General features: G+C 41.2%; 1 protein-coding gene across 23 annotated transcripts in view; it reads left to right on the top strand.

Annotated features, from left to right (window-relative positions):
* The window catches only part of JAKMIP3 (Janus kinase and microtubule interacting protein 3), a 138,641-nt gene that overhangs the window by 20,786 nt on the left and 104,909 nt on the right, over positions 1–12,946 (top strand). The gene's annotated exons all lie outside the window — the stretch shown is intronic.

Raw genomic sequence — 12,946 nt, 5'->3', positions numbered from 1 at the left:
GGCAAGCATCCTCAGAGGTAGCGAGGTCTGTTGGAAATAGGAAAATGTTGCCCATTTTCCTATTTCCAACAGACCTCACTACCTCTGAGGATGCTTGCCACAGATGCAGGCGAAACGTCAGGAGAAATGCCTCTAGAATATGGCCCTATAGCCCGAAAAAACCTACAAGAACCTAGTGATTCCAGCCATGAAAGCCTTCGACAATACATCGTTCTTCCTAGTGTTTTACATGAAATACATTTTATTTCCATATAAATCTATTTGTTGATGTTCTAGTCTTGGAGCAGCAAAAAACAAACTTGCTCCTGCCTCTACCTGACTTCTCTTTGCGCTACTTTTCAATCTTCTCTTCAAGCTAAACATAAGTTGGTCCTCATAAGGCTTTGTTTTCTTTCATTATCTTGGCTCTTCTTCTCTGGACAAGCCTGAGCTTCAACTTGAACTATAGTTCCAAGAAACGGAGGCTGTATTCCAAGTGAGGTCTGACCATAGCAAACTGGAATACACTGCCACTTTCCCCAATCTAAAAGCAAATAAGAAAAACAACACCAGAAAGATTTGGATTTTATCTTCTTTCACAGGTTTTGGAGCCTTAACTTTTATCTGAGAACATTTTGTGGATAGGTGATTATGAGCTTCATCCTAACTGAGGGTAGTGTCCCAAAAGGGATCAGGTAAACTGACACTAAGCCAGGTAAAGTTGTGCTGAATCCAAACCCATTCCAGTCTAGAGTGCTAGAAATTACTTAGGGCTGACTTGATCTGGCCAACCTTTGTGCTACCAGAATGGTTATGTAGCTGACCTGGAGAATGCTTGGGTCTGGTGTTAACACAGCTTCTCACTCAAGCCACCTCTTCTATGGCCTCTTTTTTCTTGTCTGTTGGCAGATTTTAGTTAGCAGATTGCACTGTCAACAGATCTCTGACATCCTCTGGCAGAAGGGGATTCTGCTGGCAGGAGGACATTGCTTCATTTTAAAATATAAAGGCGATATATACCAAAATGCTCACTTAGCATGTTTATATGCTGCTTTTACTAGCTGTATCTTTAAAAGAAGATAGGATGTTTGCTGCATTTTTAAAATTTATTTATTTACCAGCCCAGAGGCGATTCAGAGCGGTTCACACCTGGCTACAATTTGATGCCTCAACAATTATAACAAGTAAAACAATCATAAAATACTGTTAAAACATTACCATACAATATAAAATATAAAAAATGTACAAAGTCTTAAAAAATTATCGTGAGCATCTCTATGTTGTCATTATTCAATTGCATCGTCAAGTGGTTCCATGATTTCGTATAACTATGCTGTATTTGGGACGGCCTGATCAAAAAGCCAGGGTTTTACCTTTCTTTGAAAACTCAGAAGGGAGGGAGCTGATCTTATATCCCTAGGCAGGGCATTCCACAGTGGAGGGACCACCACCGAGAAGGCCCTGTCTCTCGTCCCTGCCAAACACATCTGCAAGAAAGATCGTTAAGATCTTCTGGGTCTCCCCAGAAGATCTTAACATCCTACAAGGACCTGCATTGAATTCACTCATCCAGAATATTTATGCCCCATTTTCTAGTCACAAAGTTCTTCAGAGCAGCTTACAAATAGTAAATTTCTCAGTTACCGACCCTCAGTCTTACAATCTAAATAAGACAGATACACAAAGAAAAGGAATTACTTCTAGCAGATAGTGATGGTTCTTCTTTCCTCTGAGCTGAGGGCAGTGGAAATTGAGATTGAGAATGGGTGTTTAATTTATCTCCAGGCCTATATATGATGGAGTTATAGCTCTTCCTCCAAGGCCAAGCTGGTGGCTGTTTGCATGGATGAATGGATGGCCTTTTACCTGCCTGACATTATGCAAGCAGTGTCCTCCTTTTCTCCTCTCTATTCAAGGCAAAGGCAGTGGCAGCTGGGATGAATGGAATGCTTTTCATCTGCTTCTTGGCCTATAAATGATGGAGCCATTCCTGCCCATTCTTCTCTCCATCTGAGGCCAAGGCTGCGGCAGTTGGGATGGAGGGAACTAAAAAAGGACATAATAAGGATTTTCATTAATGTGAAATCCTATGGAAGTGAAAACATCCTTTTCCCTCTAGGACTTAGATACAGCCAATTTCAACTATTTTATTGTGAGTCATGGCAGAAGATGCCATCACAAGCTCAAATGGTTAGCAGACTGGGTTGCCTTGCTTGTTGGCATGTCTGCTCTTGTTTGGCATTGTAGCCTCTACAGAGGAGGCAGTGTCACAGTCTGTTGTAGTATGGGTAATGAAGCTCAGTTTGCCTTCTAAGAATAGGCCCTACTCAATAAGGAGAAGATGACTGACTCTAGAGCAGGCATAGGCAAACTTTGGCCCTCCAGGTGTTTTGGACTTCAACTCCCACCATTCCAAACAGCTAGTAAGCTGGCTAAGATTTCTTCACTTTCACGTCACTTTATTTCTTAATTATTCGCTCTCCACCAAGGTGCTCCGAGCAACTTACAATTTAAAATAGCATTTACACAATATAAAAACATTCCACATAAAAACATTCAACAGTGACTATTTGGCAAATTAGATCTGATCACTTTACTTAAATGCACAACCAAACAGCCAACTTCTGTGTTTTGGACTTCAACTTCTGGGGGTTGAAGTCCAAAACACCTGGAGAGCTGCCGTTTGCCCATGCCTGCTCTAGAGAATGTGAGAGAGGCATTCTCAATGCTTCATTTACCAGAGCAAAGCCACTTTTGCTAAAGAAACTCTTTCAAGGTAAAGCCTGAGGTCAGTTTCAAACAGATACTAAATCAGCATAACTTATGCCTCATTTTCATCTTTGGTCTACACAGCTTTCTCCTTCTTCCCATTCATATCTTTTTTCCCCTTCCCTTTCACTGAGGCAGAACAGCTGCTATAAATGCAGTGCCAGCCAAGGACCTTCTGGCTTGCTTTCTTGCAGCCATACAAGGGCTGGGCAAGCCATGATCTTTAGCCATATTGCTTCAAATTCAGCTGTATTTCCAGGAGAACTGAACAACTTAGATATCATACAATTGGGAGATTCTGTACAAGTCCTTATGCCATGTTGAGAGAGTGCATATATTCCAGCTGTCCCAATTTGGCAGAAACTGTCCTGATTAATCATCATCATCATCATCATCAAGGTATAGATCGTCAATGTTGCAATCCCAGATGACAGCAGGATTGAAGAGAAACAACTGGAAAAACTGACATGATATGAGGATTTAAAGATTGAACTGCAAAGACTCTGGCACAAGCAAGTAAAGGTGGTCCCGGTGATGATCGGCACACTGGGAGCAGTGCCTAAAGACCTTGGCCTGCACTTAAACACAATCGGCGCTGACCAAGTTACCATCTGCCAGTTGCAGAAGGCCACCTTACTGGGATCTGCACGCATTATTTGCCGATAAATCACACAATCCTAGACACTTGGGAAATGTCCGATGTGTGATCCAATACAACAGCCAGCAAAGTGAACGCAAGAATGGCCCAGCAACACAACCAGCCTTTTGAGAAATAACCTGAAGTAGGAAAAGTTTGTGTTGGCCAAAATAGCACCATTTTGGCATTATTTTTTAAATGCACTGCTTCTTTAATGATTGGAAGAAATTGAACTTAGTAGAGGCTAGAGAATCCCCTCCCACACATAAACACACTGTTTTGCAATGCCCTTTTCCTCTTATTACTTTTTGTTGCTAGTCCCACTTGGCTCATATATGTCAACTTTTTTTTGCTTGTTTTAAAGCTGTATTTAAATTTCATAAATTGTGATTACCAATCTCCTGGAGAGAGTGAAGCTCCTGGTGTGAGAGAAGAAAACATTGCCACAATGTGTATTACAATTATTAGTGATTTTGACATGCCCAAGAGACCACTTTGCCTTCAAATCTGTTCTTTAACCCAAGTTGCTCTGGGGCAATCTTGTGTGATGCCGAGTTTCAACAAATATGTGTGCTCCTACTGTACTGAATTGAACAGTTGATATTCTGCTCAGCCTTTCCATAAAATTTATGCAAAGACATTCTCATCGAAAGCACAACACAGCACCACAACAGGATGCTTCCGCGTATGTGGTCCATGTCTCCTAGCAACTAGAGCCATTCAGATACAGAAGGCTTTAAATATTCAGTAATGTTATTTTTTTTCCTGGCAATGCAATGGCAAAGTGGTTGGACTATATGTGCTTTACAAGGTTTTGTTTCCAGCCCTTTTAGGGGGGTTCAAAGAAGAGGAAAGAGAGAGAAAGAGTATGAAAAGAAGAAGAAGCAATTCTTAAGTGTTACTAGGGGTTGTGGTGGGTGAAGAAATAAACTAAATACAGTTGTGGAAATGTTGATCATTTTAGAATCTAGTCAGATTTGTGAAGAAAAGTAATCTCAACCATGTTAAATACATTATATGTAGCAATTGCAGGCAGTATTGCTTGAACTTTGTAACGAAATTAATATTTTTGGGGAGAACATAATTAGCCTAATGGGGTTAGGGGTGTGTAACTTTGTTTTCCACAACATAACACAGAGTAAAGTTCACCTAACACAGCCGATTTCCAAAAGATTTACGGCTTTGATCCAGCAGACAATTACTTGGGTTGAAGCACGATTGGACTCATTGGACTGTACTGCAGTATAAATAAGCACATTATTGTACTGTACTTTTGCATCTTACTGTGGCACTGAAAGTATGCCAGATATAGGTTAGAGACCACATTGTTGTACAAATACCAAAATCATGACCAAAGTTTTAATATTGATATACTAAATTATGGTTTTATATCCAAGGCATTGTTTCCATAACAGAAGTGTGATTATTATACTATCATAACCAAAGGGTAATAGTCTTGGCTCATATTGGGAAAAAGATTTACAGCCATTTCTTGAAGTCAGCATGATTAAACTAAATGGGACTGACTTCTGAATATATATGTTTAGGGTCAGACCACTGACAGATTCTTCAAAAGATTTTAGATTGGTTTGGTAGAAATGATAGAACAGTCACCTTTTTGTGTTGTTGAAGGCTTTCATGACTGGAATCACTGGGTTGCTGCGTGTTTTCTGGGCCAAAAGCATTCTCTCCTGATATTTCTCCCACATCTATAGCAGGCATCCTCAGTGGTTGTGAGGGAGGTTTAGCCCAGCTGGTAAATCATCAGCAATTATAAGATCTATCAACCAAAAGGTTGCAAGTTTGAAACCCTGGGTTAGTGTGACCTGCCAACTGTCAGCCTAGCTCATTGTTTACCTAAGCAGTTCAAAAACAGCTTTAGCTGTGATTAGAGAAATTAGGTACCGTTAAAAGTGGGGGAGGTGTTTTACGACACCATAAAAAAGAAAAAAAATCAGAAAATGCTGGGTGACCAAAAGGAAGGAGGAAGTCCAGACGGCTCTTCGTCATAGAGGATAGAGCAACAGCACCCCCTAGACTCGAGCCCAACCTTTCATGGCACCAAAAACAGCTGGACACTGTTTCAAAACAAACCACCTCCTTCTGTTGTCTGTCTGTGTACTGTGATTCACCCTGAGTCCCCTTTGGGGTGAGAATAATATAAATAAATTATTATTATTATTATTATTATTATTATTATTATTATTATTGTGAGGTCTGTTGTAAACTAGGCAAGTGAGGTTTATATATCTGTGGAATGTCCAGGGTGGGAGAAAGAACTCTTGTCTGCTTGAGGCAAGTGTGAATGTTGCACCTCCCAACAAAGGGTCCCCTAGGCAGCAACCAGCCAGGCTTTGAAGCTGCAAGGCCATTAAATGCTAATCAAGGTGGTCAACTGCAACATTCATACTGGACATTCCATAGATATATAAACCTCACTTGCCTAGTTTCCAACAGACCTCACAACCTCTGAGGATGCTTGCCATAGATGTGGGCAAAACATCAAGAGAGAATGCTTCTGGAACATGGTCAAACAGCCCGGAAAACTCAGAGGAACCCAGTCACTTTTTTCTTTGTAAATTACTGGTGTAGATAAGAAGCTGCCATCAACCAACTGAAAACAGATTTTAAAATATTTGAAATCTGTATTGAATATGATAATGAGAGAACAAGTATGGTGGCATGGTTTGAGCAATGGACTATGATTCTGCATCGGGGCTCATATCTCCACTTGGCCAAGAAAACTCACTGGGTGACCCTTGCCAAGTCACATAACATCAGATGAAAACAAGGGCAAACTCTGGAGAAATTTCATCAGTCCTGCGATACGTTCTCCTTAGGGCTGCATAAGTTAGTGACTTGAAGACTCATCATAATACAAAAGCATGGAAAGGATATTCCTCAATGTGCCATTGATGACATGGGCACTATGAAGTAACTAGCATTTACTTATTCTATGATAGCAGTAGGTTGAACATTTCTTTTCAGAAGTGTTAGTTGGCTCTGGAATTTGACCTTAAGCAGACACATTATGAAATGAAGATCTAAGGCAGGTACTTTGGCAGTGCCAGCCATGGGGGAGGAAGAGGAGTGGAGAGCAACAATATCTGATGAGGACATAACAAAACATGTATGCCTTACAACTGGAAGGGATGAATATACACCAGTGTCCTTGTGGTATTTTTTAATGTGTAGGGGCCTCTGGCTAGTTGCTGTTCCATCACTAGGCTGCTCTGTACCCTTCTAAACAGTCAAAGAACTTCCATCATTGCCCTGGGCCTGCCTTCAGTACCCTGCAGTATTGAGCTCTCATCTCCTCTAGTCTTTCCTGGCATGGGTCAGCACAATGAAGCACTGACTTTGAGAAATGCTAATGCTCTGCAGTAGGAGAGACACTTAGCCTCAGGGCAAGAGGAGATTTGAATCAATCCTTGGTTTGTATGCTATTACACATGCAAGAAAGGAACAGAAGTGTTCTCTCTTTCTTGCTGATATTTATTGTAATTTAAAGTTGCAGTGCAGATCATGCCCCATTCTAGAAGATATTATTTTTTAATTTTTTGTTTATTTATTTGGCTCAAACAAGTGGAGTATAACATCTCGAAGCATATAATCTGCTAAGCATTCATGTGGCCGGCATGACTGCATGGAACGCTGTTACCTTCCTGCTGGAGCGGTACCTATTGATCTACTCACATTTGCATGTTCTCGAACTTTTAGGTTGGCAGAAGCTGGGAATATTATGTTGAGTTATTTTATAAACTAACTTGTTTTTTAAAGGACAACTAATACAATTCTTCCTTTGTAGGATCAAATTGTCAGTTTAGTTGCAAGGGAGATAATTACCCAGTTCAGTATGAATACTTTGCCATGGTTTCATCAATACAGTTAGTCTCTCCACTGATAAAGACTGAAACTATTTTGGTCTAGTTTTGATAGCAGTTGTCATCACCTAGTGACTAGCCTCTCACTAAGCAGATTTTTGAGTAGGCAGGCATACCTGAAACCTTAGTAGCTTGGAAACTCTACCAGAACTTGCTCTGGCATATCTTTGAGTGTCCAGAGTCACTGCCACACCACAATGAGATAGCCAATTAAGGTTTCACAGAAGTTAGACTTAAGGAACACAGGGAGGGATGTGCTTATCCCCTGCCAGATTTCTTGTTGCTGTGTGACTTCAAGTCTTTTGCAACATATGGCACCCATAAGGTGAATGTATCACTGGGTTTTCTTTGCAAAATTTACTCAGAGGAGAATTGCCCTTATCTTTCTTTGAGACTGAAAGAATGTGACTTTCCCAAGGTCAACCAGTGGGTTTCCATAGCTGAGTGGGGATTCAAGCCCTGGTCTTCAGAGTCGTACTCCAAGATTCAAACCACTAAACCACGCTGGCTTGTCTGGTTGTTTCTGTTAATGTTTGTTCCCTAAATATGTAACTGTTTATTTCATTTGCTTGGGTTTTGATTTACCACAGAACCACTTTTGGTCATGTGTGGTTTAGAGAAAGCAAGAAGAAAACTCCTTTGTCTTAAGAATGTTAAGGAAGGAGCCTTGTTGGATGAGACCAAAGGCCTATCTAGTTCCACATTTTGGTTTCCCACATTAGCTAACTAGATGCCTATATAAAGACTTCCTGTTAATGTATCCCAGTTCTGGTGTTCAGAAGCTGATACTGCCCACACAATATTTAGCCATTATCCTCCATTAATTTTAAGAAATTTCATCATTTTTACTACATGAGATGTTTGTGTTTGCTTTTGTTTTGTTTTATTTTTTGCCCTTGTCAGGAAGTTACAAAGTAACTGTAAAGAGTTTCAGGTTAGATTGGAATTTTTTTGAAGGACAAGGTATTCTGCCAGACTGCCATTCTACCTACAGGGAGAACTGTTCCTTCTGTCACTTCTTTTTTTCATTTCTGAATGCACTACAGAAAGTGATAACCTAATGCTGATTTTATCATAGGGACTCTTCCTTCTGCTCTGTTTATCACGCCTCACCTGAAATGTTGTTCTGCATATCACCCTCACATTTACATGTCTTTTTGGATGTTCTACCAACATCTCAGGTTCAAAAGAGCAAGAGCCCATCTTTCTACTCAAGCTGCTATGCCTCATGCAGGTTTATTATAAAAGACACGGAATAATCAATGCAGTTTAACACTACTTTAACTGACATTCACCCACGTGGGTTTCCATGGCTGAGCAGGGACCTGAACACTTGTTTCCATGATCATAGTCCAGTACCCAAACCACTATAGTATGATGGCTTTCAGTTTGATGTTTAGAGTCTTCATAAAATGGAATCAACCTGGATGCACATAACAACACAGTAATATTGCTGTCTTCTCATCTCATAAATCAAGTATGTATATTCAATAATGACTAGAAGAATTATACTGCCCAATACCCATTTTGGTGCTTCAAATGTTAGACCTGATTCTGTGTATATTTGACATGCTGATTCCAAAAATGGCACCAGTTTTCCCTGATCAGCTTTAGTTTTTTAGATACAGATGCCATATACCAGTCTACATCTGCTTCCTCATGAAAATCATGATAGCCATATCTATAAAACTAAAGCTTGTGTAGTCTATCCGATGCAATTTTCTGAATTAGTGTCCCATATACCTCCAGGAACGAGCCTAAAAGCCAAGAGACCAAGAAATTTTTGGAAGGTTGGATTGTGTTATCAGTTAGTTTTACAGATTGAACATGGAAGCTTGAAGGGAGTGACAGATTATGTAATTGTCTCTGCTCATTTAAGACACCTGGCAGTGGCTCATCCCTCAAGTCCGCGCTCCACAACATCCCTGCATCTTTCTCTGATATCATCACCATGGGAACTCTCCTCATTGTTTCCCTGTCATTCTCCATATCCTTTGCAGGTCTTTTTGCCCTTCTTTACACTTCAGACTTTTTTTTCATTGTTCCCCAATGCATCATTCACTCAGGTTTAAACCAGCAAATCTAAGACATTAGGAATTGTGCTTTGAAGATGTCAGGAGAGCTTGGTAAATGTTCTTGGTTTCTGACCAAATGCAACAGTAGTGACTATTTTGCCCATAGTTTTGATAGCTTATCCTAAAAATATGAAATAGGCTCATCAGAATGATGAAGTTAATATTAATTCGAAAGTATGATTACAATGCCCAAATTGCAACCGTTACCCCTTCTTGTTCAGTAACTGCATGGCAGATGGAAAATAATTCTGTATTGTTGAAGATCTTTTTACTTTGAGTTCTGGGAAATGATAAAAAGTGGGAAATGTGTATTAGTTGTACTAGCTTGTTCTGATCTACTACGGAGATAAATTATGTATAGTTAAATTACTTGGTAAGTCTTGAGCTCTGTAGGTTGTCTTGTCAATCCCATCTCCAGTGCTGAAATCACTACACCAGACTTGTCATTATGTTGTTTTGCACTGTTAACTTGTTTATTTATTTATTTATTTTATTGTGTTGTAATTTTTGTTGCTTTGTATTTTATTTTATTTTGCTGTATTGTATCTTCGGGCTTGGCCTCGTGTTAGCCACCCCGAGTCCCCTTTGGGGAGATGGAGGTGGGGTATAAATAAATATTATTATTATTATTATTATTATTATTATTATTATTATTATTTTCCCCTTAAGAAAGGAAATCTTGGTATGTTAAACTCATTTGTCACTTTTCCTAAATCTAAATATTTTAAAGGAGTATTTTAAAGCCAGCTTTGTAACTCCCATCACTCTATGTTGAATTCATGTTTAAATGAATTCAACACAGAGTGATGGGAGTTACAAAGCTGGCTTGCTAAATGTGTGTTATATACTAATTCTGATATACTGTGGCAGAGACTAAGGACAAGGTAGCAAAAGATCAAACAATTCCCATAGTTGTCTTTACATTGTGACTGTTTCTATATGATAGCCCATTATGCCTTTGTTATCGTGTTGAAACCATGTGTTCTCTTCACACTATTGGTGGATTGTCTCATTCTTCAATTAGCATAGACAAAATAGCAGATTGGATAAGCAGGTTAATTGGCATGATTGTGTTCCTCTGTCATTCACTGATTTATCTCCAGATTAGTTATCTGTACAGGTTTGATCTACAGTAATTTGCATCTAATAAACCACATGTGAGTAACCTGTGTCTCACAAGCCACATACAGACCACATTCCTCCTCCATGTCACTGATTAATTATAGTTTAAGGTTGTGCCAGAACTCTGGTTGATATTAACTGTGGCTTATCCAGACAAGACAGAGGTACTCCTGGTCAGTCGCAAGGCCGAACAGGGTATAGGGTTACAGCCTGTGTTGGATGGGGTCGCACTCCCTCTGAAGACACAGGTTCGCAGCTTGGGTGTGACCCTGGATTCGTCGCTGAGCCTGGAGCCCCAGGTCTCAGCGGTGACCAGGGGAGCATTTGCACAGCTCAGGCTCGTGCGCCAGCTGTGCCCGTACCTTGGGAAGTCTGACTTGGCCACGGTAGTCCACGCTCTTGTCACATCCCGCCTAGACTACTGCAACGCTCTCTACGTGGGGCTGCCCTTGAAGACGGCCCGGAAACTGCAAGTAGTCCAACGCGCGGCAGCCATGATTCTAACAGGAGCGGAGCGCAGGGAGCACACAACCCCCGTTGCACCAGCTCCACTGGCTGCCGATTTGCTACCGGGTCCAATTCAAGGTGTTGGTACTGGCCTATAAAGCCCTAAACGGTTCCGGCCCAAGATACCTGTCGGACCGCATCTCGGCCTATGAACCCACCCGGACTTTGAGATCTTCCGGGGAGGCCCTGCTCTCGATCCCGCCAGCCTCTCAAGCACGGTTGGCGGGGACGAGGGATAGGGCCTTCTTGGTGGTGGCTCCTCGGCTGTGGAACGCCCTTCCTGTAGACGTTAGGCTGGCACCATCGCTCTTGACATTCCGTAGAAAGCTCAAGACCTGGATGTTTGTGCAGGCGTTTGAGTAATTCAGTGCAAGTGTGGTAATGTGAACATAGGAACGGAACAATGACGATGAATTTGGATCACGTTTGGATGATGAGGCGATCAGGGGATGGGATTTGTGATAATTGTGTATTGTTGATTGTTTATTTAGCTATAAATGGAACTGTGTAATTTAACTGTTTGTATATTGATTATTGCTGTTTTTATTGTCTTTGCTGTTTGGAAACCGCTGTGAGTTGCCCTCGGGCTTGAGATACAGCGGTATACAAGAATAGTAAATAAATAAATAAATAAATAAATAAATTATTGAAAGATGGCAACTTCCTAACTATAGTTTGAATTGTGGTATTTCATGAACTACAATGGGAACATGTTTCATATGTTTAGCACAGGAAACCATGATTAACCTGAGGTCAACACTTCCAAATTCCTCCTCACAGCCACGGTGGTGGAGAGAGAAGCATACAAGGGCAGGAGAACAGGGAAGAGCTTAAAGAGCTGGGCATATTTAGCCTGCAGAAGAGAAGGCTGAGAGGAAACATGATGGCCATGTATAACTTACTCTGGATCAGATTAAATTCCTATCTCATCCAGCATATTTTACTGCAGTAACCCACCAAGTCTATAAAAATCCAAAGCAGGATGTAAATCCAACAGCACCCTCCATTCATTTTCCTCAGCAACTAGTATTGCTATTGCTTCAGACATTGGTGTTAATGTATAGTAATCTATAGGTTCCTGGAACTCAGCTTCACAATGTCAAATATTGTTTAGAATTGGAATAGGGTATGTATGGCTTTCCAAATAACCATCACTGCAACTTCTATCATTGGCTATAATGTCTAGGATCAGTGGAAGTATGGCTCAGCAATATATAATCATAGAATCATCGAGTTGGAAGAAACCTCATGGACCATCCAGTCCAACCCCCTGCCACGAAGCAGGAAACTTGCATTCAAAGCACCCCCAACAGATGGCCATCCAGCCTCTGTTTAAAAGCCTCCAAAGAAGGAGCTTCCACCACGCTCTGAAGCAGAGAGTTCCACTGCTGAATAGCTCTTACCAGGCCCGTAGCCAGGATTTTGGTTTTTTTTGGGGGGGGGGGGGCTGAGTTTGGTTCGGGGCGGGCTGAGTTTGATTGGGGGGGCTGAGTCTGAGTGAAAGAGGGTCTACCCTAGCAAACCTTTTGTATCGTTACCCCAATACTCCCATGCATATGGGATATATTGATTATAGTGATCATATCATGATATGAATAAACATAGCAGTTTAAATAATGCACCAGTAAGGCCTTCTCGCGGGCCACCATCAGAATTTGGGGGGGGGGGGTGAAGCCCCCAAGACCCCCCCCTCCCCCGGCTACATGCCTGGCTCTTACTGTCAGGAAGTTCTTCCGAATGTTCAGATGGACTCTCTTGTAATTTGAAGCCATTGTTCCGTATTCTAGTCTCCAGGGCAGCAGAAAACAAGCTTGCTCCCTCCTCCCTATGACTTCCTCTCACATACTTATGCATGGCCATCATGTTTCCTCTTAGCCTTCTCTTCTGCAGGCTAAACATGCCCAGCTCTTTAAGCCACTCCTCATTGGGCTTGTTCTCCAGACACTTGATCATTTTAGTTGCCCTCCTCTGGA

Source organism: Anolis sagrei, chromosome 3 (assembly GCF_037176765.1).
Source record: "Anolis sagrei isolate rAnoSag1 chromosome 3, rAnoSag1.mat, whole genome shotgun sequence".
NCBI classification, from domain to species: domain Eukaryota; kingdom Metazoa; phylum Chordata; class Lepidosauria; order Squamata; family Dactyloidae; genus Anolis; species Anolis sagrei.
Note: the sequence above shows the minus strand (reverse complement) of the source record. Positions and strands in the feature narration are given on the sequence as shown.